Below are 25,944 nucleotides of genomic sequence, written 5' to 3'. Positions count from 1 at the left end.
GGAAATATGATGGCATGGACATTCCTAACTTTAGTATTCAATGATATATCTTTAACACCTTAGGATCTTGTCTAGTTTCTTCATAGCTGCTCTTTCTAGTCTTCTGATTTCTTCATTCCAGACTCTATTCTGATTAATGACTGAGCCAAGTTATGCAAAATCTTGGGCTATTTCAGTGTCTTCATTATCTGCTTTAAAGTTATATAAATCATCTGTGGTCATTTCCCCCCTTTAATATTCAAGTGTAAACCTTTCTTTCCACTTTCTTCCTTGAATTTCTTCAGTAACTGTTCTAAGTCTTTGCTATTTTCTACTTGTAGTATGGTGTGATTTGCAAATCTTAAAACTGTCCATGTTCACACCTCCTTCCTCCATGTCTAATCATGCTTTACATATGATATGTTCAGCATAAAAGTTAAATAAATAGGGTGAAAAATGCATCTTTGCCTGACCCTTTCATCTTTTTCATATAGTTTTTTCAATCATCTTGCTGTTTCTATATGTCATGTAATGGGTTCCTCTGCTGGTCATAGAGCATCTCTACATTTTGTTTAAATTTCACTTCTATTTCTCCAATCTTATTTTGCACATTAGTGTCTTATGTTGGAGACACCACTGGCATCACTAGCTGCCATCAGCACATAGCCTCCTGCCTCAGAGGAGCATGCAGTCCCACCTCTGCAGATTGGTGTTGTTTTTGCTTCAATATACTGAATACAGTTTCCCTCCTGAAATCTGGACAACCCATTTGTTGATAGAAAAGATCTGTTATTTCTAAAATCTCTAAGTGGGATGCAATTTCATGTGCTGGAAATAAAGCTGAAAGGTGTAAAACAAATTGGAAGTGGATTTGGTGAATTCTTTGTCTCTCTGGGAGAGCTGAATCTCTATTAGTTGGGAATCACTGCTTGCACAATTCTAAAGCTCTGATAGTTATTGTTAAACATTCTTCGGATGTTAACCCCTTTGCTGCCTGCAAAGCCTTACTGTACAAAGATGCTAAGCACTTGAAGCAAGAAGATGTAAAATAATGGCATGTCACAATATAGAAGGCACAGTAGGCAAAATGTCCATTCTGTTCCAGAGGTTAAAAAATCTTTGATCCTCCAAATGATTTGAGCTTCCACTTCCAGAAGCTCCAGGCACCATAACCAGTAAGGGATTGTGTAGTTTACACTCCAAAACATCTGAAGGGCCAAAATTTTGCTAATTCCATACTGTAGAATTCTTTAAAATGTGGTACATGATTCTTCTGAAGACTAGACCTGTCAGCTCTGTCCCCTGCTATAGACTTTGCTTTTATTTGCTATGCAGGAATTTACTCAGTCATATTTTTAAAATATTCTGTGCCTTTTGTTTTAAATGTTTTATGCTTTTTGATAAACTCTTTTTGTCATGGCCTTTGGCTAGTACACTAAACATTAACTTAACTTAAATTAAAAAATATACATGGTATATTTCTGATACAAGTATCAGGAGGTGAGAAATTGATAGCTTTGTCAAGGATTTTCATCCAAATAAAATTCTTCTCCCTCTTTCCCTTTAATACTCTAACACAGGAAAATAGTCAGCTAGGCTCCTTGATTTGATTTACATTTTTTCAGAAAACATTTCATTGCTTAAAAACATCATGCGGTAACCTAAAATTCAGCAGACACAATTTGAAAAGAAAGCCAGTGAACTAGTGAGACCTTTGTATTTTATGTGTAAATATATTCAGTTCAGAAGATATTTCTTTGTAGACATTTCAATCAAATGCACATTTACTTTATTGAATGCTAGGTTGAGAATGAAATTGAGTTTCCAAGGCAATATGAATATTAGTTTTTCACATGTTTTTTTTAAAATATGTGATAGATATTTAAAACAGTGTTTAAACTTTCCTTGGCAGTATTGTAATCTCAGTCAGTCATACTGTATGGGTACTCAAGGAGATTCTCAGCAGGAAAACACAACACCTACAGCTGCTATTTTAGTGGCACTATAGAAACAACGAAACAAAAATAAAGGTATAACTTTAAGGCAAATGTTTATGGAAATATTGCTAGTAATAGCCAATATTGGTGTCTGTTTTGCCATTGTGGCCACCTAGAGACTAAAGTTTTTAAATCTCTATGACAGTAAAGTTCCATTTTAAATATTAAATTTATTAAAATTATACAATAAATGAAACAATTAAAGATGTCAGAAGTCCACAAAATATTACAATTATAAAAATGGACATTCAGTATCGCCACGTATATATAATCTTATACAGATTGAATTGTTAGAAAAACATCAGATCATAATGACAAATGGCAGGATGATGGGTGAATAAAGGAAGCCATTTTTCCTAAAAAGATTCTTGGTTTTGTTGTATTAAGTTACATTTCATTTTATCCAATAGCTTCTCCGTCAGCCAGTTGTCCCAAACCCTTTTCCACCAGTTATCTAGGTTCACAAGTCCTGTCTTCTAAGCTTTGATCGCTTCAAGTCGAGCTGTTGTCACGAGAAAAGTAATCAGCATTTTGTGTCTTAAATGTTTATTACCCATAGTATAGATTGGGAAGAAGTTTATTTTTTTGTTTAGTAATTAAAGCAATCTGATTGAGCACTTCGTGCCAAAAGGAATTAATTTTCAGGCAGTTTATGCCTGGGACTGGGCATCCCCACCAACATAAGGGCAACATGGATTTTACCATCCATGATAATCTAATAGGGGGTCATATACCATTTGTGAACCAGTTTTTAAAAAATTTCTCTGGTCAAGGCTGATCTTGATTTCAATGGGGGAGATGACCAGATAATAGCCATTCAGATTGGGGTATTGATATATTCAGTTCGCCTTCCCATTTTATTTTAGAACTACTAGTGTCTTGATAAAGTAAAGTTAAAGTGCCAGTTATAGTGAAGACAACATATAGTGAGCCCGTGCCATACGCGGGCTCATTATAGGTGGCTTTCAGCTTACGCTGAAGCCACCTGGCCATAGAAACAATGATGTGCACACCTGTGGCAAGTCCCATTCTATCCAATAGGGCATGAGCATATGCGTTTTTTGCTTTGGGCGGGGCAGCGGGAGGGGGGGTCTGGAATGGATCCCCTGTGTAAAGTGAGGGCCGACTGTATATGTAATAAACTAAGTAAAACGTAATGCTCCCTATTATGTAATATGGCCTCTTTTCAAAGAATAATGATAGGCATGACTCTAAGCCTGAGCAGTAGTAATAGATTATTAACTAAATCAATAAATGATAAACCTTAAAGGCTTTAATATCCTCCTGATCAGCAAGGTCAAGCCTGATTCAATGAGGCACCACCAATGAATACCAGGTGCTGTAGGCTATATTTCAGAAGGAGACAATGGCCAACCACCTCTGAGTATTCCTTCCCTAATAAAATCCAATGCAATTCTAGAGGTGCCATAAATTGACAAATGACTTGAAAGCACACACCTACAAACAAACACACAAACCTTTATGTAGCCATTAATGAGGGCTGAGGTACAAATACATACAAAGTGCATCCAGTGTAGTAATCAGTAATTCGATTTTTTTTTTCATAGTGGAAAATATAGGTGTCAAATATACTAGGTATGCCACTGACTAATCATGGAGCTGCAGGTGTAGCAAACAGGGTGGTGTAAATGGTATTGTCATATTTCAAGTATGAGAAAGCAACCAGGGGAACTAGCCCCACTGAAGTGCAAATGGAGGGATGACGTGAGACAGAGTGCATTCCCAATCTGCTACCTTTCTATGGGCCCAAACAGACAAGCGAAAATAAAGATGTTTTGGGTCACTTTGGAAGTATGATATTTAAATGCTGCATGCTTCATAAGAGACCGGAAGCTGCACCAAAGCCATGCTCCAGTCCTAAGGACTGGAGAGCAGCTTTGGTACAGCTTCTGGCCTCTTAAGATGCATGTGTCATTTAAACAGCATACCTCTAAAGTGACCCAAAGTAGCTTTATTTTGGCCTGTCTGTTCAGGATCTATGTACGGGAGAAGCAGTTTTCAAATGGAATGACTTGATACAACCAACTAGTATTTTGAGTATTAAGAATAACCTCATACTATTAATACTTCGGCCTGTTACAGACTGCCAAAATAAAGCTGCTTGGGGTCTCTTTGGAGGTATGCTGTTTAAATGATGCATGGGTCCTAAGAGTCCAGAGGTCGCGCCAAAGCCACACTCCATTCCTAAGCTTTGGTGCAGCTTCCGGATTCTTTGGGTGCATGCATCATTTAAATAGCATACCTTCAAAGAGACCCGAAGCAGCTTTATTTTGGCAGTCTGTAACAGGCCTTATTATACAAAAAGAACATCAAAACAATTAATATATGTATTTATGACTTCTATTTATTTTTTCCATTGGTCAGTGGTCCTTCATAGAGGAAATATTCTTTATCCTTTGTTTTGGTCATGGGTGTTTGCAATATGGATGCCTCAGATATCAGCGTTTTGTGGCCAATAGCAGAAGATTGTTAACTCCTGTTTAGTTAAGTAGCAATATTATTCTTTACATCAGTGGTAAACATATTACATACATCTCTCCTATGCTTGTTTATCAGAATATTTATTTCTACAATAGGTTTTGTCTACTTTAGGATTTTGTAGCATCTGCATATTTCTTCTGCTGAAGGATAAGATCTATTACTGTCCACCTGATTGACTGATGGGACTACCAAACCTGTGTGAAACACTGTAAATCTCCTGAACCTATCCTTTGGCTGGAAGCATTTTAGTTTAAGTTGTGAGGCTTTGTTTTGGCTTTTGCTTTACTGTTGGAATTTTGCAAGGATAAGCTCCAATTAAGCACTTGTCTGCTGACTTTCTTACCTACTCTTACCATTGTAGTCTTGAATGAATACTAATGGAGTTTAAAAAACAACTTAAGGTTATGCTGACAAAATGTTAGCTGTTAAATCTGAATGCACTGTTTGAATTTCTGATGCATAGAAATAAAAGCAAGGGTGGCAATTTTTTAAAAGTTTACTTGGTCGTAGGCCTTTTATTCTTGTTATTTTCTTTCATAGTTTCCGTGATAGCTTTTTTTTAAAATTCCACTTTTTCAAAATGGAATGTTACATATACTGTAATTCCAATTTTGTTCTGTATTTCTTTTTGCCTATTGTTCACTTCCTTTTGTGCTTGTCTCATTCCTTCTATATTGGGTACCATTCATATTTTGTATAATGTAGTCGTGAAACTGTGAACAGGTTTTTGCTTATAGCTTATGGCCTGTAGTATAGTGGGCCTAAATTCTTCCACCATTCCCTTTTGTAGAGAAATCAGACATAGCCAGTTGCCATCTGGTATGGACAGTTTATTGACAGTGTGGCCAATATAACTGACAGTGTGGTCAATTCAGTATGACAGTGTGGTCAAATCAATTGACTGCTTGAACCATACAAATCTCTTACTTATAAAGGCAGAAAAGCAGGTAAGGGGAAATACAGGATCATTAATTGTTGTATGATTGGTTAATCCTCAACCTTTGGATCCGGGTGCAGGTAATAGCTAATTTTAATAATTAACTAAAGGAAGGGGCAGATTATTTCTTTGTCTGGCAGGTAGAGATTCTTTTAATCTGATAGGCAAACAGCTCCTGTCATGTTTGCATGGGTGCACGGAATTAGGAAGAATTTCTCCTACACCCTTTTCTACACGCTATAGATTGGTGTGGGGCTTTCAAATATTTCTGACTTACAGTGACCCTAAGGCAAACCTATCATAAGGGATCGTCAGCAAGATATGTTGGGGGGGGGATGCCATTGCCTTTCTGTGAGGCTGAGAGAGTATGATTATCCATTGATTTCCCTCTCTGGTCTCTCCCTGGCAAATGCAATCCTATTTTGCTCCTGTTTTGAAGGCAACACTTATTCCTAGAATATACATGATAATAATAAAGACGAAAGTGCTTGTGAGGATTTGCATTCATTCCTCAGTTGGCTCTGGCAAGAATACCCAAATCTGAGATTATGAAAAAATGCAGAGCAGAGTTGGTAGTTTGTAGGCAGGCTTTAAGCTTGAAGTCATTTTCATCCACTGGCAAACTAGCCCTACATTTGATAGTGACATTCTTAGCTCCTTGTTTCTTCTGCAGTCTGCGACATATTTTGTAAACTCACTCCACAATGCAGGAAAAATAGCAGTATAAAGTAGCATGTAAATGGGAAACAGTCCTGCTCAAACTAAACAGTCACTTTAAGTTTTATATGTATCTGCCCCCCACCCCTTTGGAAGACACTGGTGTGGGATTGATACAAATGTAAACCTGACTATTTTTTATGCAAACTGTCAGTGACTACCCCTAAATTTTTCTCCTATTGAAAAATAATATTTGGCAAGTACTTAATAAATGTTTCAAAGAAAGTCAAAAAAGTAGTAGCCCTAACTTGTAGTTTTACATTCAGTAAATTTTGCTCTGACTTGAAAGCTATAAATAAATGTCCTTTGGGGACAATTTAGTAGTTACAGATGTCATCTCAAGTCCTATGAATTTAAATATGATTGGCTCAGATAAGCATTGTGAAGCTTTTCACAAACTGAAAAAAGGAAGGTGTCAGACTAAAGAATGTCAAATGTTGCAGGTTGTTTTAAGGTTGTAGACAGTGTTTCCCCCCGTCCTTAATGGACTTTGAGGTGTAAGACAATTTTCCATCTTGTATGTATTTTGTATCTTGCGATGTGAAACCTACTCAAATGCCACAGATAATCTGGGCAACTGTAATGTCAGAATAAAAAAAACAGCTTCTTTCTGTAGGAACTGAGAGGTGGGCTAAGAGACAGTTTTGAAGGTGGGGATGACTAGTGTTTTTGAAACATGGAAGTGCCAAAAGTCCTACTCACTATACTCATGCCCACATATCCAGAGCTTCTCCTACTTCCTATAGTTCCACCCATTAAAAAAAATCCCTACTATTACCCTCCATATTTAAATTGAAGTGCCAGTCATCATTGTAACCTGAAGCCTACAGTCTATATTTTGAAGCAATATAAGCATTATCCAGGAAGTCATATACACAGGAGCAGAGATAACATGAGTAAGGGACATATGTGTAATGTGCATAATCACTGTCCCAACTTTCCAAAGCTCCCAGCTGCCTTGTGAAGATACACAAAGGATTCTGTAGTGTATTCAGCTAACCATGCTTACAGAATCTCTATGATCAGAAACATATATAGGACACATGCAACGACAAAATGCAAATTATGCTTCCTCTTAGCTTGTTAGGGCCAGAATAACTCTCATTCAAGTATCATGTTTTCTCCATTTTTTCATAATCTTTGTTTTAGTGTGAAAACTTCTCTTTCAGAAGTGATTCTAGAGTATATTCTGTATTTAGGCCCATTCGTATGGGATGGATTGTAGTGCCAGTAATGTTTTATATAATGGAATTGTTTATTCTTGGATGCATGCCATGCAGTGTTTTTACTGTATGTACCATCTCTATGGAGGATGTTGCTGTGTGTGTTATATTAGTTATTATTAATATCAATATCTCAGGTTTTCCCTCCACAAAACTGGGACTCAGAGCATCTTACAATTTAAAAGAATAGTATAATTAAAAACATACAAAAGTGATGTTACTTTGGGGGAAATGGCAAGTGTTTGCAAGACCACCACAAAGTGGAGTTGTATCACTTTGTTAAAAGAATTTGCAGTACACATTGCATTGCATTCTATTCAAGTTGGAGTAAACAGTTGTAAGATGGTACCTACTGCCTCTGAGCATTTTTGTTTGTTTTAACATATATACCCTAGTGAAAGGTCTGCATAAACATAGAATAACACCTTTCTTTAAGGTAGTTGTTGTTGTGTACCTTCAGGTTGTTTCCAACTTATGGCAACTCTAAGGTGACCTTATTATGGGGGTTACTGGGGCTGAGAGTACAGTATGTGACTTGCCCGGGGTTACCAAGTCGTTTTTCATGGCTGAGCAAGGAATTGAACCCTGGTCTCCAGGGTTGTAGTCCAGTGTTCAAACCACTATATCATGTTTTTTCTGATAGTGATTGCATAATGTTCACCTTATCCCCCAGGTTCCCTCTCCACCCAAATGCATTCTGCAATCCATTCTGGCAACCCAGTAAGAGAGCCAATGCATTGCTGTCTTGTCCTAATGTTAGCATGAGTACCAACTAACTCAAAAGTAAATAGCATTAAAGTCAATGTGGCTTATTTTTGAGAAGATAAATATTTCACCATGTTGTTACGTTGTAAGTTTTAGGAAGATAGAGAAGGGGATGACTGGAAACGCTAGAAAATATGCTCCAAATTTGGGTTTCTTCCAAGCATGTGGCAGTGCTAAGAGGCAACACTGATTTCACTCTGTTTCAGTGAGCAAGACTGAGAGAGAAAGGAGGTTTGGAGAAAGTTTTCAGAAGAGGGCAGGACACCTAACAAAGGCTATTTTGCTATTCTGCTGCTATTTTGAAGAAGATACCTTTTCTTTTTAAAGTAATATTTCTTGATGTTCATCTACAAAGCTTTGCAGCTGCCCTGAAGCAACATAGACTCAACGTACTAGGCTCTGAAATTCTACTGAGAGAATGGGGACCTTTGGATATAGGTTTTACATGGGCACCCACAGTCTGAGAGATGGGCAGGCACACTCTTTGCTTGGATTTCTTATTGTATTCAGGTTGGCAGTAATTCCAGGTCAGGCTGCAATGTGAATCGTGCTATTCTATTTAAAAACTGTAGGGATTAAATCTGAAAGCTAAAAGCTGGCCACACAAATAACTATTTGTTGATCATATGAAGGCTTTTAAAAATTATATTAACCAAAAGCATTTCTTAAAAATGCAGCCCTTCAATGAAGAGATGAGCAACTTCTACAGCATCTGTGGGGAATTGAAAACAGATCTGTTAAAACCCAAATGGGAGAACTCACAGGGGTAGGGGCTCATAGCTCTTCATTTTCACATAAAATCAGCAGCCATAAAGATAGCTATATTTCCAATGTTTTAAATAGAAGAGCCTCATTTTTACACAAAGGAACTGTGAAGAAAAGATCACTTGAGTAATGTACAGTGTTGTAAAGTGAAGATTTCTCATTTGCTCTAGCACTGTTCAAGCAATTCGGTATATCTGAATTAATCAGAATGAATGCTAAGCATGTTTAATGCAGCTTATCACCATTGTATTAAACATCTTAGCTGTCTTTACATAGTCAGCTAATTAGTGTACTTGCCTCTATAGCTAACCCAATGCTATAAAATCCTTGAGTGCCAGTTGCTTGCAAGCCCTACTAGGTTACATCTTTGACAGATTTTAGTTGAGATAAGAACATTGATTCGGTAAGTTACTCTGCTCCTTTTTCTTGCAGAAAATTATAGCCAGGAGGGCCACCTGTCCCCACCCTTTGTCCTTGGCCTTGTTCTTGTGCCTTTCATAGCATCTTGATATTCAGAGGAACATCACAGAGAGCATCCAAAAGGATCCACATGAAAAACTGGAGACATGTCTCAAAGTGCTTAATAGATGGCTGTTTTATTTTAGAAAAAGCCCAATGCCTTTCATTGTATGTATGTATGTATGTATGTATGTAATGGCCTTCAGAGGTGGATAGAAATCTGACTGCAGGAATTTCTGAAGCTCCTTCCATTTACTGGATAAAAATGGAATGAGATTCTCAGCTTCAGAAATTTCTGCAGTCAGATTCCTAACCACCCCTGAAGGGCATAAATCTATATATAAGCTGAAACTCATGTGTTATGGAAGCAACTGGAAGAAACCCGTGATTAGATTGCAAAGTTTTAAATGCCAGAATTTTTGTTAAAGAAAAGCAACCATTCCTAGGACATACTTGACGTTCCTGTTCACGCAGTAAGAAGATGTTAGGAGGACCAGTTGTCTCTGTAGCCCAGAAACTTGCCTGTCTCATTCCTGATAGATGTTTTTAAATCTACATTGATAAACAAACAAATTGTGTTCATTCTGTCTGCATGTATGAAGTGGTATCATTGTTATCCATTGCAGGTGCTTTGCTTTTAATGTGGCCACCATGAATTGGGTTTTTGGCTAAATTACTTACTTTCTTTTATTTTATTAGAACTGACTGAGAATAGATAGATCTGGAGAGCTAGCGAGCCTGGTAAATTTTTAATGAAGATCAGTCAGTTTATTGACAGCAGATAAATACAGTGTTGCAAGGCAACTGAACTTAAAAACCATTGTGTTTCCTATACAGTTTCCTATGCGTTTCTCTCCAGTGACCTCCTTGTAGTCTTTGAATAACTTGTCTTGAACTCAAAAGGCATTTCTGTCCTTTTTGCTACTGCTCGCCTACATTTTGTGGCACGTTCTGGCCATGAACTGAGAGGTTGTGCAAAAGGGCTTTGTCTTCTGGGGCCAAGCCAAATGTCTCAGCCAAGGAAGACTTTAGAAAGTTTTAGTCTTCCACAGTTTCCTGGAGAAAAATGTTCTTGTTTGGTTTGGTGTTTTGTTTTGCTTTGGCTTGCTACACTGCAAATGATAGAAAAACAAGACCTAAGAGTAGCAGACCTTGGGACAGAAATGAATAATTACCAACATCACATAAATTGGGGAGGGGAGCATTTAAACCATAAGTAGGCTGGGGTGGCAAATCTTTCCCCTCCTCCAAATTACAGATGGTTCTCCACATTTGTGGGGATTAGGGGCCCAAGACCCCCACGAAAGTAGAAAAACTGTGAATATCCATGGCATCCCCCCCCCCCCCGCTTCCTCAGCAGGACCCTCTTGAGGACAGCAAGAGAAGATAAAGGGTGCTGCCATAGTCCTGGGTAGTTTGCTCAGTGTCCCAGCCTCTTTCTTTGTCTCTCCCTCGCTGCCTCTTTTGCTGTGACTGCTCCTTTGCCCCCTTCCCTGGTGGCACAATGGTTAAATGCCTGTACTGCTGCCACTCACTCACAAACCACTCATGTTCAATACCAGCCAGAGGCTCAGGGTTGACTCAGCCTTGCATCCTTCTGAGGTCACTAAAATGAATACCCAGCTTGTTGGAGGTAATTAACTTACATATTGTAAACCGCTTAGGGAAGGTTTAAGTGCACTGATAAGCAGTATAGAAACAAATGGGGAGGACTAGGAATTTGGTGAGGAAGCAAGGACAGCCCTAACAGTGGTACTTTGGGTGGCTTTTTGGAGGGGCAATCATGAAAAGGCAGCAGATTATTAGCTAGTCAATTGATGGAGGTGGACCTTTTAGATCAAGCAGTTTCTTTTACTGTTTAGCTGTTGTTCTTTAGACTCAAGTACTAATTTCCTTTACCCCTGGGGAGTCCTGGGAACCACAAAGGTGGCTCTGGGGCAGAAAGCAGCTCACAAGCCACACTTCGCCCACCACTGTGCTAAAATGACTTGACCAGATTTGGGCTAAATTCACTTCAGCTGTCAAGGTGGCTCAAGGTGGCTGCTTTGCCTCAGATAGCAAAATGTCTTAACCCAGCCCTCTCATTCCTGCTCATGCCATACTTTAGCTGCCTTGAATCCCATTTTTAGAGAAAGGCAGGATATATAATAAATAATTATATAGATGAACGTTCCCTGTGTAGAGAAATTGGCACAGCTTGCATTGTAACACATGCCTCATGCTATCATAACATCAGTTTTCTCCCTGTATTTTCAAAGAAAAACAAACTGAAGCATCTAAAATCCAGTTTCTTATTATACCAGACAGTTAACAGTTTATATGGCTCTATTTGCTTTGCAGCATGTTCCAAAGAATGAAGGAATGAATTGTAAATGGAAATAAAAATAGGTTTAATTTTACCAAGGTCCCCAATAATAGCACACAAGCATCCAGAATTAATCTGTATGTGAGCCCAAACTTCTAGCCACTTTTGGTTAGGTAAACTGGGATTATAATCCTCATTATTATTTGTAAATGTGATGGTATGTGTTTTTTTCTCTTGATTTTCAATGGTAAAGAGGCCTCTACCTTTCTTTATTCTATTAGGCGTCTGAGAAATTTACAAAATTAATATTTCTAGCATCTGGTTCCTGGTTGGGGATGCTATGCACATGCAGCACTGCTGGAAAAAGACATAAATTTAAATGCATCATGTTTCCAATTAATGGCTCATGGGGAGGGAGAATAAATAAAAAGCAAAAATAACAGTTCCCCAGTGGTTTCATAGCCCTTGAAATCACATTCTGCTTGCAAACTGCACAAAATGTTGAAGACATTAGCTGTGCTTTTTAGGAGCAAAACTAGAATTGCATTCCTTTATAGCATATTTAGATGCTTATTTGCACATAAAATACATACTGTACTATAAAAGTATAACAAAATACATAGACGGTATAGACTTCTACACTCCTCCCTCTCTCCATAATTTAAGATGCTGTTTGCATTTGCTGAGGAAACTCTGCTTCTCTCTACAACTTTAGCCATACAGGGATTGAAATGGAATCTAATGTGTTAGGACACATTTCTGGAGCTACTGCAAGATCAGTATCGACTGGATTGCACTCTGTGATTCAGGCTGGAATATTATAATGTCCTGCCATACCATTGGGTCATGAATTCCCAGCACTGACAATACTTGAGTTTTCTGAGTTTCTTAAAAGCAGGATGTACCTCAGGGTCAGAGCATCCGTTTGTGACAGCTGAGATTAACATTTATTGAGCTGGTTGATTATCAAATGCTCCCCCTACCCCAACTTAGATAATATATTCCCTTGAACAGTTTGGTCTCTCAAAATGAACATAGCATCTTAGAGTGGGAGGATGGAATAGGATGTACCCATTTTCTATAATCAGACGTACATCTCTATTTTTGCAAAAGCTGGACTTCCAGGATGAAGGAGGAAGTGTTTAGAGGTAAAGGTTTAATCTGAGCAGAAGCAGAGCTTGGGGGAAATTTGGTAAGCTAAAAGCTCTTGAACTGAATTTTAGTCAATCTTATTATTACCACTGATGAGAGCTTTCGTTCTCTCCATAGATGGGATTATCCTTTTTCTTTCTTCCTTAGCAATGTGTTCTTGAAGTGAGGAGCAGACCTCTTATCACGCTATTGTCTTTATGCTATCTATTGTTGTATATTAATCATTGGATCGTATTTCTAATCAGGCTTATACAATTTGCTCAGTTTATCCTTACTTACATTTTTTTTAAATGGAGGTGACCTTGTATCTCTTTTGGAGGTAGTTTTGTGCTTCGAGAACAGGTTTTTGTTTTGCTATTTTTCAAAAATCCTCGGGCAGATAAGTAGCTTGCATTAAAAAAAACCTTATTCTTGGATAATTAAAAATGATTAATCTGTGCTCCATCTATTGTTTTGCTTTGCATCCGCTGTGTTAAAGAACTGTGCATTTTTTGTTATTTGTATCCTTTCACATATCAACAGTGGATATAATTTTTGCAGACATTAGTTTCATAAGCATATCAGCATTTGAAATATACAAATAGAAGGCAAAAGAATTCTTGCATAACTGTAGCTGTTGTTTTTTTTAAATGAGGGCACATCCAGCTTGATTAAAAAGACCGGGAGGGCCAAAATTTTGTTCCTGTTCTTTCCCATTTCATTTTGGAGAGCCATACACATTTTGTTCATCCCAAAATATTTTCTATCAGCTCTGGTAGGATCACTCCCCAGATCAGTTTATTTTTACCCAGTATAAAATCAGAAAATGCAGGGACAAATTATTGGACTTTTCAGCTAGTCTGCATGTTCCCTAATCCGTTTCATGAGAAATTTTATATTATAGTGGTATTTCCAATATAAATGATGACGAAGTATGCTACATGACTTATATTCTGAAGTACGATACTGAATATTTTATCTAAACAATGAACTACACTGTTGTATTTAAAAATACAGGTATTGTAAATATTGGGCCTAAACATACAGACCAAAATAAAGCTGCTTTGGGCCACTTTGGAAGTGTGCTGTTTAAATGACACATGTGTCCTAAGAGTCTGGAAGCCACACCAAAGCCATGCTCCAATCATAAGGACTGGAGCGCAGCTTTGGCACAGCTTCTGGCCTCTTAAGATGCATGTGCCATTTAAACAGCATACCTTGAAAGTGACCTGAAGCAGCTTAATTTTGGCATGTCTGTTCGGGCCCATTGTCATATCTTGCCTGGTCTCAACAATTAATAATGTTAAAAATGTTGTTAGCACTTACCATTCTAAATTAAAACGAGTTGCATATCATGTCTCTTTTTAAAATTTGTTTCATGATCATGAGCCACTTTGGGAAGATTCTTTGTCCTGATAGGTAGCGCACCATTTTTTTTTAAAAAAAAAAATGAAATATTTTTAAAAACTTTTATAATGCCCTTCCCACCAAAAGGCAGAACATCAAACATGTACAGTCAGAGACAAAGACAGTGAGAGCCTGGTCACATGAGCCTCTTCTCCCATTAAATCAGTGCTGTTTTCAAAAGCACTACCCAATCAGGACTGCTCTCTTTCCTATTGCAGTTTCATAATTTCCCCAGCATTAGAGCTTTCATTCCTGCAAAACCCTTATCACACACAGCATTTGGCATTGCTCACCCACTACCACTAAGTACTGCCCCTTTTCCTAGTTTGGCACACACATAGAAAAATTCCTCAGCACAGAAATATACTGTAAATGAAATCAGGGTTACCTTTAAAAAGGTCTCCCTCCTTCTTTTCCTTGGGGAGTCCTCCAATCTAAACTAATTGATGGCCAGTAAAAGTGGACAGTTACTTCTATCCGTCTGATCTGTCCTCATGTACTGATTAGTATGTCTGAAGGAAGACACAACAAGAAAGAAGAAGGGTGTTAATGCTTTCCTAAACTGTAAGGGTCTTTTGGCTTTTCCTCGTTCATTTTCAGGCATGTGTGACTCTGTATGTGTGAGTGAGAATGAGAGGGAGCGAGAGAGAGAATGAGGGTGCCATTAGCACACCTTGCCATTGATCTCCCACAGAATAGGAACAACATCATGCAATAAGTGCCAACCAAAAGTACAGTTATCCTGACACAATTATCCTGAGATAAAAATTATAACCCAGAGCACTAAATACCAGAAGCAAAAGTTTCAAACATATCTTGGCCCAAGCTGGTAGCCAGTTACAAGATCTATTGGGAAGGAAACGTGAATATTTAGGGAGATTTAAAATCCTGGATATCACTGTTCTGAATTAATGTCAGAGGGAGAAGAGAGCAAGAAGGCAAATCTCCAGTAGGCTATTACAGTTACCCAGGTGTGACATAACCAAAGTGATTTATATGCCTCATGCAGGTGACATAGCCAAAGTGTGGATTTACCTGCACCGTGCATGTGACATAACCAAAGCGTGGACCAGTCTTGACGGTTGAGAACTTACAGATTCTATGAATGTTCAAAAGATGGAAATTGCATGTCTTTGCTATCAGTCCAATAAAGGGGCTCAGGGACAAATGATCATCCATCAGCACTCTGAGGATCCTAGCAACTAAATCAAAAACTATTGTGTAGCCTGCAAAAACAGTGGAGAGCATAAAAGTAGGGCTAGGGAATGATCAGGCTAAAATAACAAGATTTTCATTTTTCCATATTCAGTTTAAGATGGTTGGTGGTAACAATATGCTCCTCTGAAATGAAACAACCAGGTCAGGGAAGCCTTGCCTAAGTAAACAAAATATTTTGAGCTTTCCAGAAACCAGTTGAAAACTTTTTCCAAAATGCATCAGGAATTACTTTTCCTTTCACCAGCGTCCATGGGATCATTTTAGTGCCAAAACAAAACTTGGCTTTTTATTAAATTCTTCAAGCCTAATTTTATCTAGGATGCATTGCACATGTCTTATGGCTGTTTACTATTTAAATTTGTTTTAGCTTATTTTAATTCATCTCGTCTTAATTGATAAACTGTTTTCTGGTTTTTTTTAAATCAATCATTATTATATATTGCTTTAAATTTATTTTATTGTAAGCTCCTTTAGGATCTTCAGATACAGGGGAGCATATAAATATTTTAATAAATAAGTAAGATGTCAGTCACTCAGTCAACCTTTATTAGGCATAGAAAAACAACATGCATATACAACATTTACAATAAAACTTCAGGATCATTTTAAAATTTAAACCATAATCTTGTTGCCTCCACCAGAAAATTGGCCATTAACCAGGTAATGTGTAGGTTCTGATCTTCCAATAGGTATTCCACTGATAACCCATTCAAAGAGATATTCATTTCCAATAACCTTCTTAACAATTTTTCCCTTGGCATTATATACAATGGACAAAGCAATGCAATATGATGGAGAACATCTGGAGCTTGATCACAGTGACATACACGATTCAAAAAAGATATCTGCCCTTGGTAACATTTGAGGGGTGTACATTCAGTCTTGCAAACAAAAAGGCCTTCCTCGACACCAGCAGTGAACGGGTTTGAAAATAGTCTGCTATCTTACCCTGCAAGGGAGGGATATCGAGCGTTGCTGGAGAACACACTCTGGGAGGAGTTGGATATGTCAATTGATATTCTCTCTCTGCAAGGCAGACTCTAATAGATTCAAGACACTCCTTTTTGGTCAGTAAAAGGAGAGAATCAACATTTAAACCTACAGAAATTACTTTACTTTCATAAAATTTAGCCCAACTAGCATAGTAAACGTCAGATAGTAGGAACCATAAAAGACTGGATTTATTAGGCTGGAAATGTATCTTAAACCCAAACCTATAAGTCATCAACCAGGCTTCAGTTTCAAAATCATTCAATCCCAGTTCCACATAGAGAGTCAGATGGTGTACTGTACACATGACGGTACAGATAATAGTCTCCTGAAAAAATGTGTCTGCAAACATTCAATCTCCTTATTAAAGGCTAGAATCCAGGCGAATATGCTGTAAAGTAATTGCGGTCTTAATTTGGCTTTGTAATTGTTTAAAGTCGCTAGAATATCCTGTTTGCCTTTTATATAATAAAAAGATTGTATAGCCACCAATGATCTAAGTAAGATAAATTAATACCTGTATTAATAAATTTGATTCTTGGCTTTTAGTTCTTCAACTCATGGTTATTTCTTCCTCTGCTGACCTCATAATTGCCTATGGTGCTTTTGCAGTGCAATAACATTTGGAGAGACACATGTTTCTTACTCTTGCCAAAGAAGAAGAATCTGTGAAGAGGGAAAATACTGAGACGCGTTTGTCCACAGCTTATTAGCAGAGTTCAAGCTTTGCATGCAGAAATTTCCAACCTGAATTACTCCAAGAAGAATACATTGGTGGATGGTGGCTCCCATATCATTAAGGTAGTGGATCAATTCTTAGGTTTAGCTCACACTTTAAAGGTGCTGAATCTATTTGAAGGACAAATAGCTCATTTAAAGTTGAGCCAAATGTCAAGAATGGATTTACCTCCCCAATTACATGGGAGCCACTACTGTAGCTGCTACTGGAAAAAGAGAGGGAGGAGCACGAACCTGGATGGACCAATGGTCCTAATCAGTTTAAATTTGATTTGTATTTTCATAAAACTTTCTGAGATGATGTTTCAGCGTTCAAAGCTTAGTGTTCTCCAGCAGCAAGTATCCAGCCTATGCTGCGTTTATGCAGTAAAACAGATTGAAACTAAGACCCACAAGATACAGTTCTTACTCATGGGGCTGAAAATGTATTCTTAAATGGTTGCCTTGATCTTCTCATTGCAGCTGTTTTAATGGTCTTTGGAGACCTAATTACTACATGAAAGTTGTATCTTAAGGATTAAAGTAGGGTCTACTTTCAGCACATACTGAATAATACATTGGACGTTTAAACTAAACCACTTGTTTGGTTTGATTTTCTTGTGGGTCTCCCCTCCCCGTACATTATTTTAAAATGCAAATAAAGCTAAAAAGGAGTAATTGGATAGCAAGTCCACCCATCCTACCAGCATTCATTCAGCAAGCAATGCCTTTTTCTTTTTTTAATTGAATTGTTATATATTGCAATATATATTTATAGCTTTCTGTTTCTTTAGACCACAATAAAATTCTGTAATATGTCTCCCAGGACAGAAAATATTGCAAGCACCTTTCTCTCTTTCTTGGTGATAAAAATACAGTGAGCTGGATCCAAATTTAATCATAGTAGGCTCATTAAAATCAGTGAGGCTAATGCATTAATAACTAACTCTCTGCTGTATTTTCATGCAACCAAAAATCGTCCCTTGAGAAGGCTATCTCACTTTGCCTAATGGTAGGACTGGCTCTTCCTCCTTTGCTTAGGTAGATAAATCACAGATCATCTTTGAAACCTGGACACATCTGAATGTGTTGTAGCTACCTGAGACATCAGTCATGTCATAGATGGATTGGTGCCGATGTTTCTTACAGCATAGACATGACAGAATGAATTGTGACAGTGTAATAATGGAACAAAGTTTACAAACAATTTAATCATTTTATGATTCTTGATGTTACAGGAAGAGTAAACTGCTAATTGCATAATACCTTTTAATGATATTCCAGATCCGAGATAACTCTGTAACATTTGGCTATGCTTGTCAGCATTCAGTACATTTAACGTGATCATAGACATGCTGCTCAGCTCCTTGTCATAGCAATTGCCATTCCACAAAAGTGAAGAATTAGCTTACTTGCTAATTAGCTTACTTGCTGTTCACCGCTATGATCTTTGGAATAGCGGTATATAAATAAAACAATTATTATTATTATTATTATTATTAAGAATACAGTGAAATGGGAGATATAGAAAAACATTTTAACAAAATAAATGAATGTGCTAGAATTTACTTGTGTCTTCTGTTTTTCAAAAAAGAGCAAATGAATATAGGGTAATATGGGTGAACATCGCTTTGTGGAAACAGAGAATTTGAGTTCAGAGTACTGTATTAGTCAGCGTGAAGCTCATTAGGGAACATTAGAAAGTCAATTTCTCTCATCTTCATTTTACTTATTGGGTCATTGGAAGTGTGAAACATGATGGTTCCTATTCATTTAAAGTACTGTACCTTGAAAGAAATGCAAACTTTTGTTTGTAGATATATATTAAGAAGATTAGATTCTCATTTGTAGATATATTCTGAGAATGACAAAGTATTTCCAAGTACTGAGCTGTGTATTCAACTTCTTTGAGAAAGCAAAAGCAAATGCCATAACGAACTTACAGATTCACCATGCAGCCCTTTACATTAGCATCTTATGTATATAATCCCATAATTTCAGTCCCTTTATTATTATCCATAGGTGAGTGGTTACTGGGTTGACACTGGTAATATTAATATTTTAACCATCATGTATGTCACCATTTTGGAGACAACCACCAGTTCTCCCATCTTCTCTTGAAAAGGAAACTATTACAGTATTCATCCCATTTGGAATGTTTATCAGTGAACTCTGTACATTTTATTAAAATGATACACATAGTTTACATGCCTATAGAACAGTGCTGAAAAACTATTTAACCACACTCTGTAAACTCATCCATTTAAGTTTCTTGAAATATTACAAATTTCTACTTTTAATGAAATCTATCTGCTAACCTTCCATGTGTGTTTGTATAATGCAGGTTCCCACCACTTGATCAGAATATTGCTTCATACCTATAAGGCTTATTTGGAAAGGACTATAGCTCAGTGTCATATAGTATCTATCTGGTTTGCATGCAGAAGATCACAGGGTCAGTATTTGACAACAAGGATGAGGAATATGGAGACCTCCAGATTGATTGATTGATTGAATTTATATCCTGCCTTTCTCTCAAGATGGGATTCAAGGTGGTTTACAATAATTTTAAAAATATCAGTCTAAAACATTAGTTCACAAAAGTTAAAGAAAGAATTAAATAAGAGTATTTTAAAAATCATTATTAAAAACACTTAAAACATACTTAAAACACATTTAGAAGGGCTGCAACCCCCCAGGTGCAGTTTAGCAACTTACTAATAGAGAACGTTCACATTCAGTTCATCAGAGAAAGCAATAGGCATATAGATCTTGTCCTCTGCTGGGCCATTGTGACCTTTTTCTGTTGGATTGGGGCTTGTGCTGGTTGTTGCAGAACCATTACTGGTTTCTGACAAGCCCCCCCCCCCCCCCGTTTCTCTGTGAGATTCTGGAGAACTAATCTGAAATAACACAAATAAAAGAAGAAACAGAGTCAAGAATGAGAGCATGTTTAAACAATCCCCTGCTCTTGGGAAAAGAAACTGGCATTGGGCAACTGATAGAGAGTGTGTTGAAAATGGACAAGATTCAACACTGTCACACTACTAACGGAATTGTTTCTATTTATGAAACAATGGAGAGAGTTCCCTTCTGCCTCTGTATTAAGGTAATTATGACTAATAGTAATTCTGCATTTAAAATCACTTTTGCCATTTGTGGACATTCTGTCCACAAATATGTGTACTATATATACCAACATGAGATTTCGTGAAACCGTATATTATAATAAGGAAAGGTGTCTTAAGAAGCTCCTTGGTGTTTTGAGATATAATAGACTAGCACAGCTCCTCCTTTGAAATATTCCACTAGAGATACAGACACCCTTAAAAAACCTAACAGCACTTCATCTTCCTTTCAGTGCTGTATGTTGGCGCTGCAATTACCTTTATACATAGAATCAGATCTGGGGTAAATTGGAAAGACAGCACAAAACATATTGGAATGCAGTGTGTTGATGACATTATTTGCAGGTTTCATTAAAAAATGATGTTATTTGCATGTTCCATAAAAATGAATGAAAAATATATCAATTGGTGAGTAAAAAGGGCTTGTATTGAATCACTCTATTTCTCTTTTCTTTCTTCATTTATATCAGTATTTTTAATATTTTTATATGATGCCACAGATTCTTTAGTTTTTTGCCCCTACACTCTCCCTTTGTCTGATCTGATTTGTTCACAATTAGTGCTACCACTTTTACATTAGTTCATTCATTTAATCATTCAAGTCTTCAGGCAGATTTTGCAGCACTCAGATATGAACTGACTCATCACATGACACATAATCCTGATGCTCAATCACAATATTTTTAATTTTTTTAAAAAATACTTAGTAATAGGATTTGACTGCATAATTACTTTACATAACACAATCTCTGGCCTTGGAATGTAGGGCTATGAACAATTAGCATGGATGTCTTTCCAGTGGGGGAGAGAGCTAGTGTCATTTCTTTCCTTTTAAAATGAGTGTGACTAATGTTCTTTAAATGAGAATTTGTATTTTATGGTGAGAATTAGCATAAACTGCAATATAGGTGAGTGGAAGAAAGAGAGCAGGAAAAAGACATTATTAATTATTCTAGGCACATGGGAAGGCCGCATTTGCAGAATGCAGTAACTCATGACTGCTAAAATGCAGGTCAACATTAAAGGATTCTGAAATAAGTACATAGTGTCCTTATTTCTCTTCTGAATGAGCCCTTTATTGTAATATCTTCTACAAGGATAGCTGCTCTTCTCCAAATCCTTTCCACAGAGGAGGAATCAGGAAAGACATTGTGACTTATCAGACTGTTAAGAGGCTGAAAAGCTTTTAGAGTCATTGTAATCTGTTAGAAAATGTACAGAGAATAGGCACCTCGATTTAGAATTTATTGTGTAAATTAATATAAAGACAGAATGCTTTATATTATTCTGTAACTCATACAAAATGAGTTACAGAATAAATTTTCCAGTAATCAGAAGAGAGAAAGAGAATGAGAGATTGGTAAATAGGCAGCAGTTCAGCATTCATAAGCATCCATGCCAGTGAGCTGGCAAAAATATTTTGGGACTTAGGTCATATTTTAAAGGACTATCTGATGTTCTGTATCCTCTACAAAGGTTTAGCACCCTGGATAGCTCTCTTAAAGTTTGGATGAAAACTCAGAATGGATTCACTGCTGGCAAAATATGTTCTGTACACTCATCTTTGCAGACCACATTTCTTGATTAGGAATAGGGAGGCAGAAAGTAAGCAGTAGTTGTGCAGAAATGTGACTCAGAGACTCTCCACTTAAGACTTCTCCACTCTTAATTCATTGACCAAGCTTTGTAGCTGCCCACATTACTGTAATTTCATGGACCAGTGCCCTCTAACTGAAATAAATCATTTACATTTCTTATAGATCTTATAGATTTTTAACTTCTTATTGACATTTAACAAATAAGGCATTTGAAGGGTGAGCAAAGTGTAAATATTGATGGGAATTGAAAGAACAGAGATGCTAAATAAATGTCAGATTGAATTGATTAAGCTGTAGGATGGCATTCACTGCTTTGCGATGGCCTTCTCCAACCTAACAGTTCCCAAACATGCCAGACAGGCAATGGTACTATTATGAGATTTGTAGTTCTGTTGGGGAAAAAAAGTACAGGATGGAGGAAGGTATTTTAAAGAAGAGAAATAGACCTTTTGAAGTAATAAAATTTGTTCTATTAAGGTCAACTGGGACCACCTCCATTCTTTTCTCAGAAAATTGCAAAGTCTAGCCTCAAATTAATATTCTGGTGTACATCAAATGATTTATTTAAGCTTCTAATTAGTTTTCTAGTTTGTAATGTCAAAAACATTGTCAAATTAATTTTCAAACCTAACATTTCAATCTTTTGTCAATTTCACCTCTGCATTGGAAGGACTTCTTGGTACTTCCTGAAAAGTCAGGGGGGACCATAGTTTCATGCCTACTCTTTTCCAGATTTGTGAACACTTTCTAGGATTGTTCAAGATATTGTGCACCCAGCTTAATCCATTATTATCTCTCTAAGGAGAATTTGCTTATTGAAAAATCAGTGTTCTCTATCCCCTGCTTATGGATTGAAAATTAGATATACAGTGGACCCTTGTTATATGCTGGGGTTTAGTTCTAAGATTCCCCATGTATAACAAAATCCGTGTATGCTCAAGTCCCATTAAATATAATGACATAGCAAAATGGTGTCCCTTATAAAAATGGAAAAATCAAGGTTTGATATTTGAAACATAAACTTTTTTTGAACATTTTCAAACTATGTATATTTGAATCCGTGTATAAAAAAATCCGTGTATAAGAAGGGCCGACTGTAATTGGACATTAAGAGTGCTTGAGATGCTTACCTGCCTTAGCTGATCTACAGTATTTACATCAAAATTCAAATTTAGTGGATTTCATTATATATGGGAGGAGGGTAGTAGTTTGAGTGCCAGACTGTGACTCTGGAGACCAGAGTTTGAATCCCTTATCAGCCACAGAAATCCTCTTAGTGAGCTTGGGCAAGTCACACTCTCTCAGCCTCAGAGGAAGGGAAAAAAACAAAGCTTGCCAAGAAAACCTCATTGTAGGTTTATCTTAACATAAGTTATAAATGACTTGAAGGCACACAATAACAACAAGAGGGGAAAAGAGAGCGTTTCCTGTATCCTTGAACATGTCCTATTTAAATTTTCTTTCTAAGTTATACCCTTCAGAGTACAAAATAGAAATACTACCAGCAACATATGGAGGGTGTATGCCTATTTTCCCCTTTAAATAAATACTTCCTCTTGGGCCACAGGTGTCCCCCTGCTCTCATTTATTTTTTAAGGAAAAGGCAAAAAGAAAAACAACTTTATGTACCATTCATCATTGTTAAAAGTGCCTTGAATCAATGTAGTGTAATGATTAGGATACTAAGCAAGGACTGTGGAAGTTCAGGTTCCATTTCCCACTGAGCCATTAGGCTCACGGGGACAGAGACAGCTTTGATTGCCTTAGTGGATGACCTACGCAGGGAACTGGATAAGGGGTGTGTGTCCCTATTTGTTTTGCTGGACCACTGAGACCATGGTATCCTTCTGGGTTTCCTCTCCTGGGTGAGGCTTGGGGGCACTGTCTTACAGTGGTTTCAGTTCTTGGAGAGGCAAACTCAGAAGGTGGTGTTGGGGGACTCCTGTTTGACCCCCTGGCTGTTGGCCTGTGGGGTCCCTCAGTGTTCTGTTCTGTCCCCCATGTTATTTAACCTCTACATGAAACCACTGGGATAGGTCATCTGAAGTTTTGGGGTGTGGTATCACCAGTATGCTGATGACACCCAACTCTATCTCTCCTTTCCACCTGACTCCAAGGAAGCTGCGTCTGTACTAAACCAGTGTCTGCTGTCAGTAATGGACTGGATGGCGGTGAACAAATTGAGACTTAATCCAGGTAAGACAAAGGTGCTCCTGGTCATTTGGAAGGCAGATCCAAGGATTCAGCCTGTGTTGGATAAGGTTACACTCCCCCTGAAATCTTAGGTTTGCAGCTTGGGTGTGCTGCTGGATTAGGATCTGAACCTCGATACCCAGGTTTCAGCGGTGGCCAGGAGTGCATTTGCACAGTTAAAACTAGTGTGCCTACGCACCCATTCCTTGAGAGGTTAGATCTGGCTAACGTGGCACATGCCTTGGTTACATCCTGTTGGACTTTTGTAATGCACTTGACATGAGGTTGCCCTTGGAAACTGTTCACAAACTGGGGATGGCTACAGGTATCATGTCATTCACCTGCTGAAACAGCTGCACTGGTACCAGTCCATTTCCAGGAAGAATTCAAGTTGCTCGTTTTGACCTAAAGCCCTAAATGGCTTGAGTCCAGACTATCTGAAGGACCATGGCGGGATACACACCGCCATTTAGTACGTATAGGATACGTACTAGGGTTAGGAAGGGGCGGTGCTTCCGCACCCCCCTAACCCTAGTACGTATCCTATACGTACAAGATGGCAGCGTCCCTTCTACATGGGCGCCGCCATCTTTACGTACTGGACGCACAGCATCCAGACGTGACGCGGCGCCTATGACGTCGCGAGTCCGCGCCAGGCGCCTCGCGACGTCATAGATGCGCCGCAGAAAGAAGCTCCGAAATGGAGCTTCTTTTTTGCTCCGCGCGGGAGTCGCGCGGTTTGGCTGCTGCGGCTCCCGCACGGAGCAAATGGCGGCGGCGGGGGAGCGCCGCAAAGCGGCGGTTTGTACCCCGCCCATATTTCCCTATATATGCCAGCCCAAGTGCTAAGATTGGCAGGAAATGGCTTTCTCTCAGTTCCCCCCACCTTCACAGGTGTGGTTGGTAAGGACTCGAGAGAGAGCCTTCTCCGTGGCTGCTCCCAGACTGTGGAAGTCATTTCTACGGGAGCTTAGGTTGTCCCCCTCCTTGCTCTCTTTCTGCCGGCAGCTGAAGATTTAGGCAGGCGTTCAGTGAATAAATTTTACTTGTGTCGTCCTGTGTGCTGGAAATGCTTTTTTAAACAGTTTTTAACTAGTTTTAACTTATGTTTAATATCAATAATGTTTAATCTTTTTTAACTTTTGTATTTTTTAAATTGTTGTTGTTGTTGTTTTAAATTATTGTGACCCACCTTGAATCTCATTGTGGAGAAGAGGTGCGATATAAATCATTGAAAATCATCATCATCTTGATCCAGTCACTATTTCTCATCTTCATCTTCATAGAGTCATTGTGAGGATAAAAATGGGAAAGAGGATAATACTATGTATGTTTCCTTGAGCTCTTGAGTAAAGGTGGAATATTAAATAAGAGAAAGACTATTCCTACAAAGGTCAACTGAATACCAGCGTTTAAGAGTGTGTCATAAATGAGAGCATTGTTGTTGTGTGCTTTCAAGTCATTTCCAACTTACGGTGACCTTATCATGGGTTTTTCTTGGCATGTTTCTTCAGAGGAGGTTCACCATTGCCATCCTCTGAGATCAAGAGAGTGTGACTTGCCCAAGGTCAACCAATGAATCCCAAACAGGGATTCAAACCCTCGTCTTCAGAGCTGTAGTTGCTCAAACAACTACACCATGCTGGCTCTCAATGAGAGCCTTAAAATATATGTATGGAATGTGTGAAATAGTGTAATACCTTTTCTGTGACTTGCATTATTAAAAAAAGAATTCCATTAACTTTGCAAAATGAAACAAAGAAGCAGTAACATGTGTAAATACTTCCCTTAAAATATATGTATGGAATGTGTGAAATAGTGTAATACCTTTTCTGTGACTTGCATTATTAAAAAAAGAATTCCATTAACTTTGCAAAATGAAACAAAGAAGCAGTAACATGTGTAAATACTTC

The 25,944-nt window shown here is 37.9% G+C and overlaps 1 protein-coding gene across 3 annotated transcripts in view; it reads left to right on the top strand.

The window, feature by feature from the left end:
- Positions 1-25,944, top strand: part of LOC121933205 (myosin VIIA and Rab interacting protein) — a 183,247-nt gene that overhangs the window by 95,949 nt on the left and 61,354 nt on the right. The window lies entirely within an intron of this gene.

The sequence above is a fragment of the Sceloporus undulatus genome, chromosome 6 (assembly GCF_019175285.1).
Source record: "Sceloporus undulatus isolate JIND9_A2432 ecotype Alabama chromosome 6, SceUnd_v1.1, whole genome shotgun sequence".
In the NCBI taxonomy this organism is placed as follows: Eukaryota; Metazoa; Chordata; class Lepidosauria; order Squamata; family Phrynosomatidae; genus Sceloporus; species Sceloporus undulatus.
Note: the sequence above shows the minus strand (reverse complement) of the source record. Positions and strands in the feature narration are given on the sequence as shown.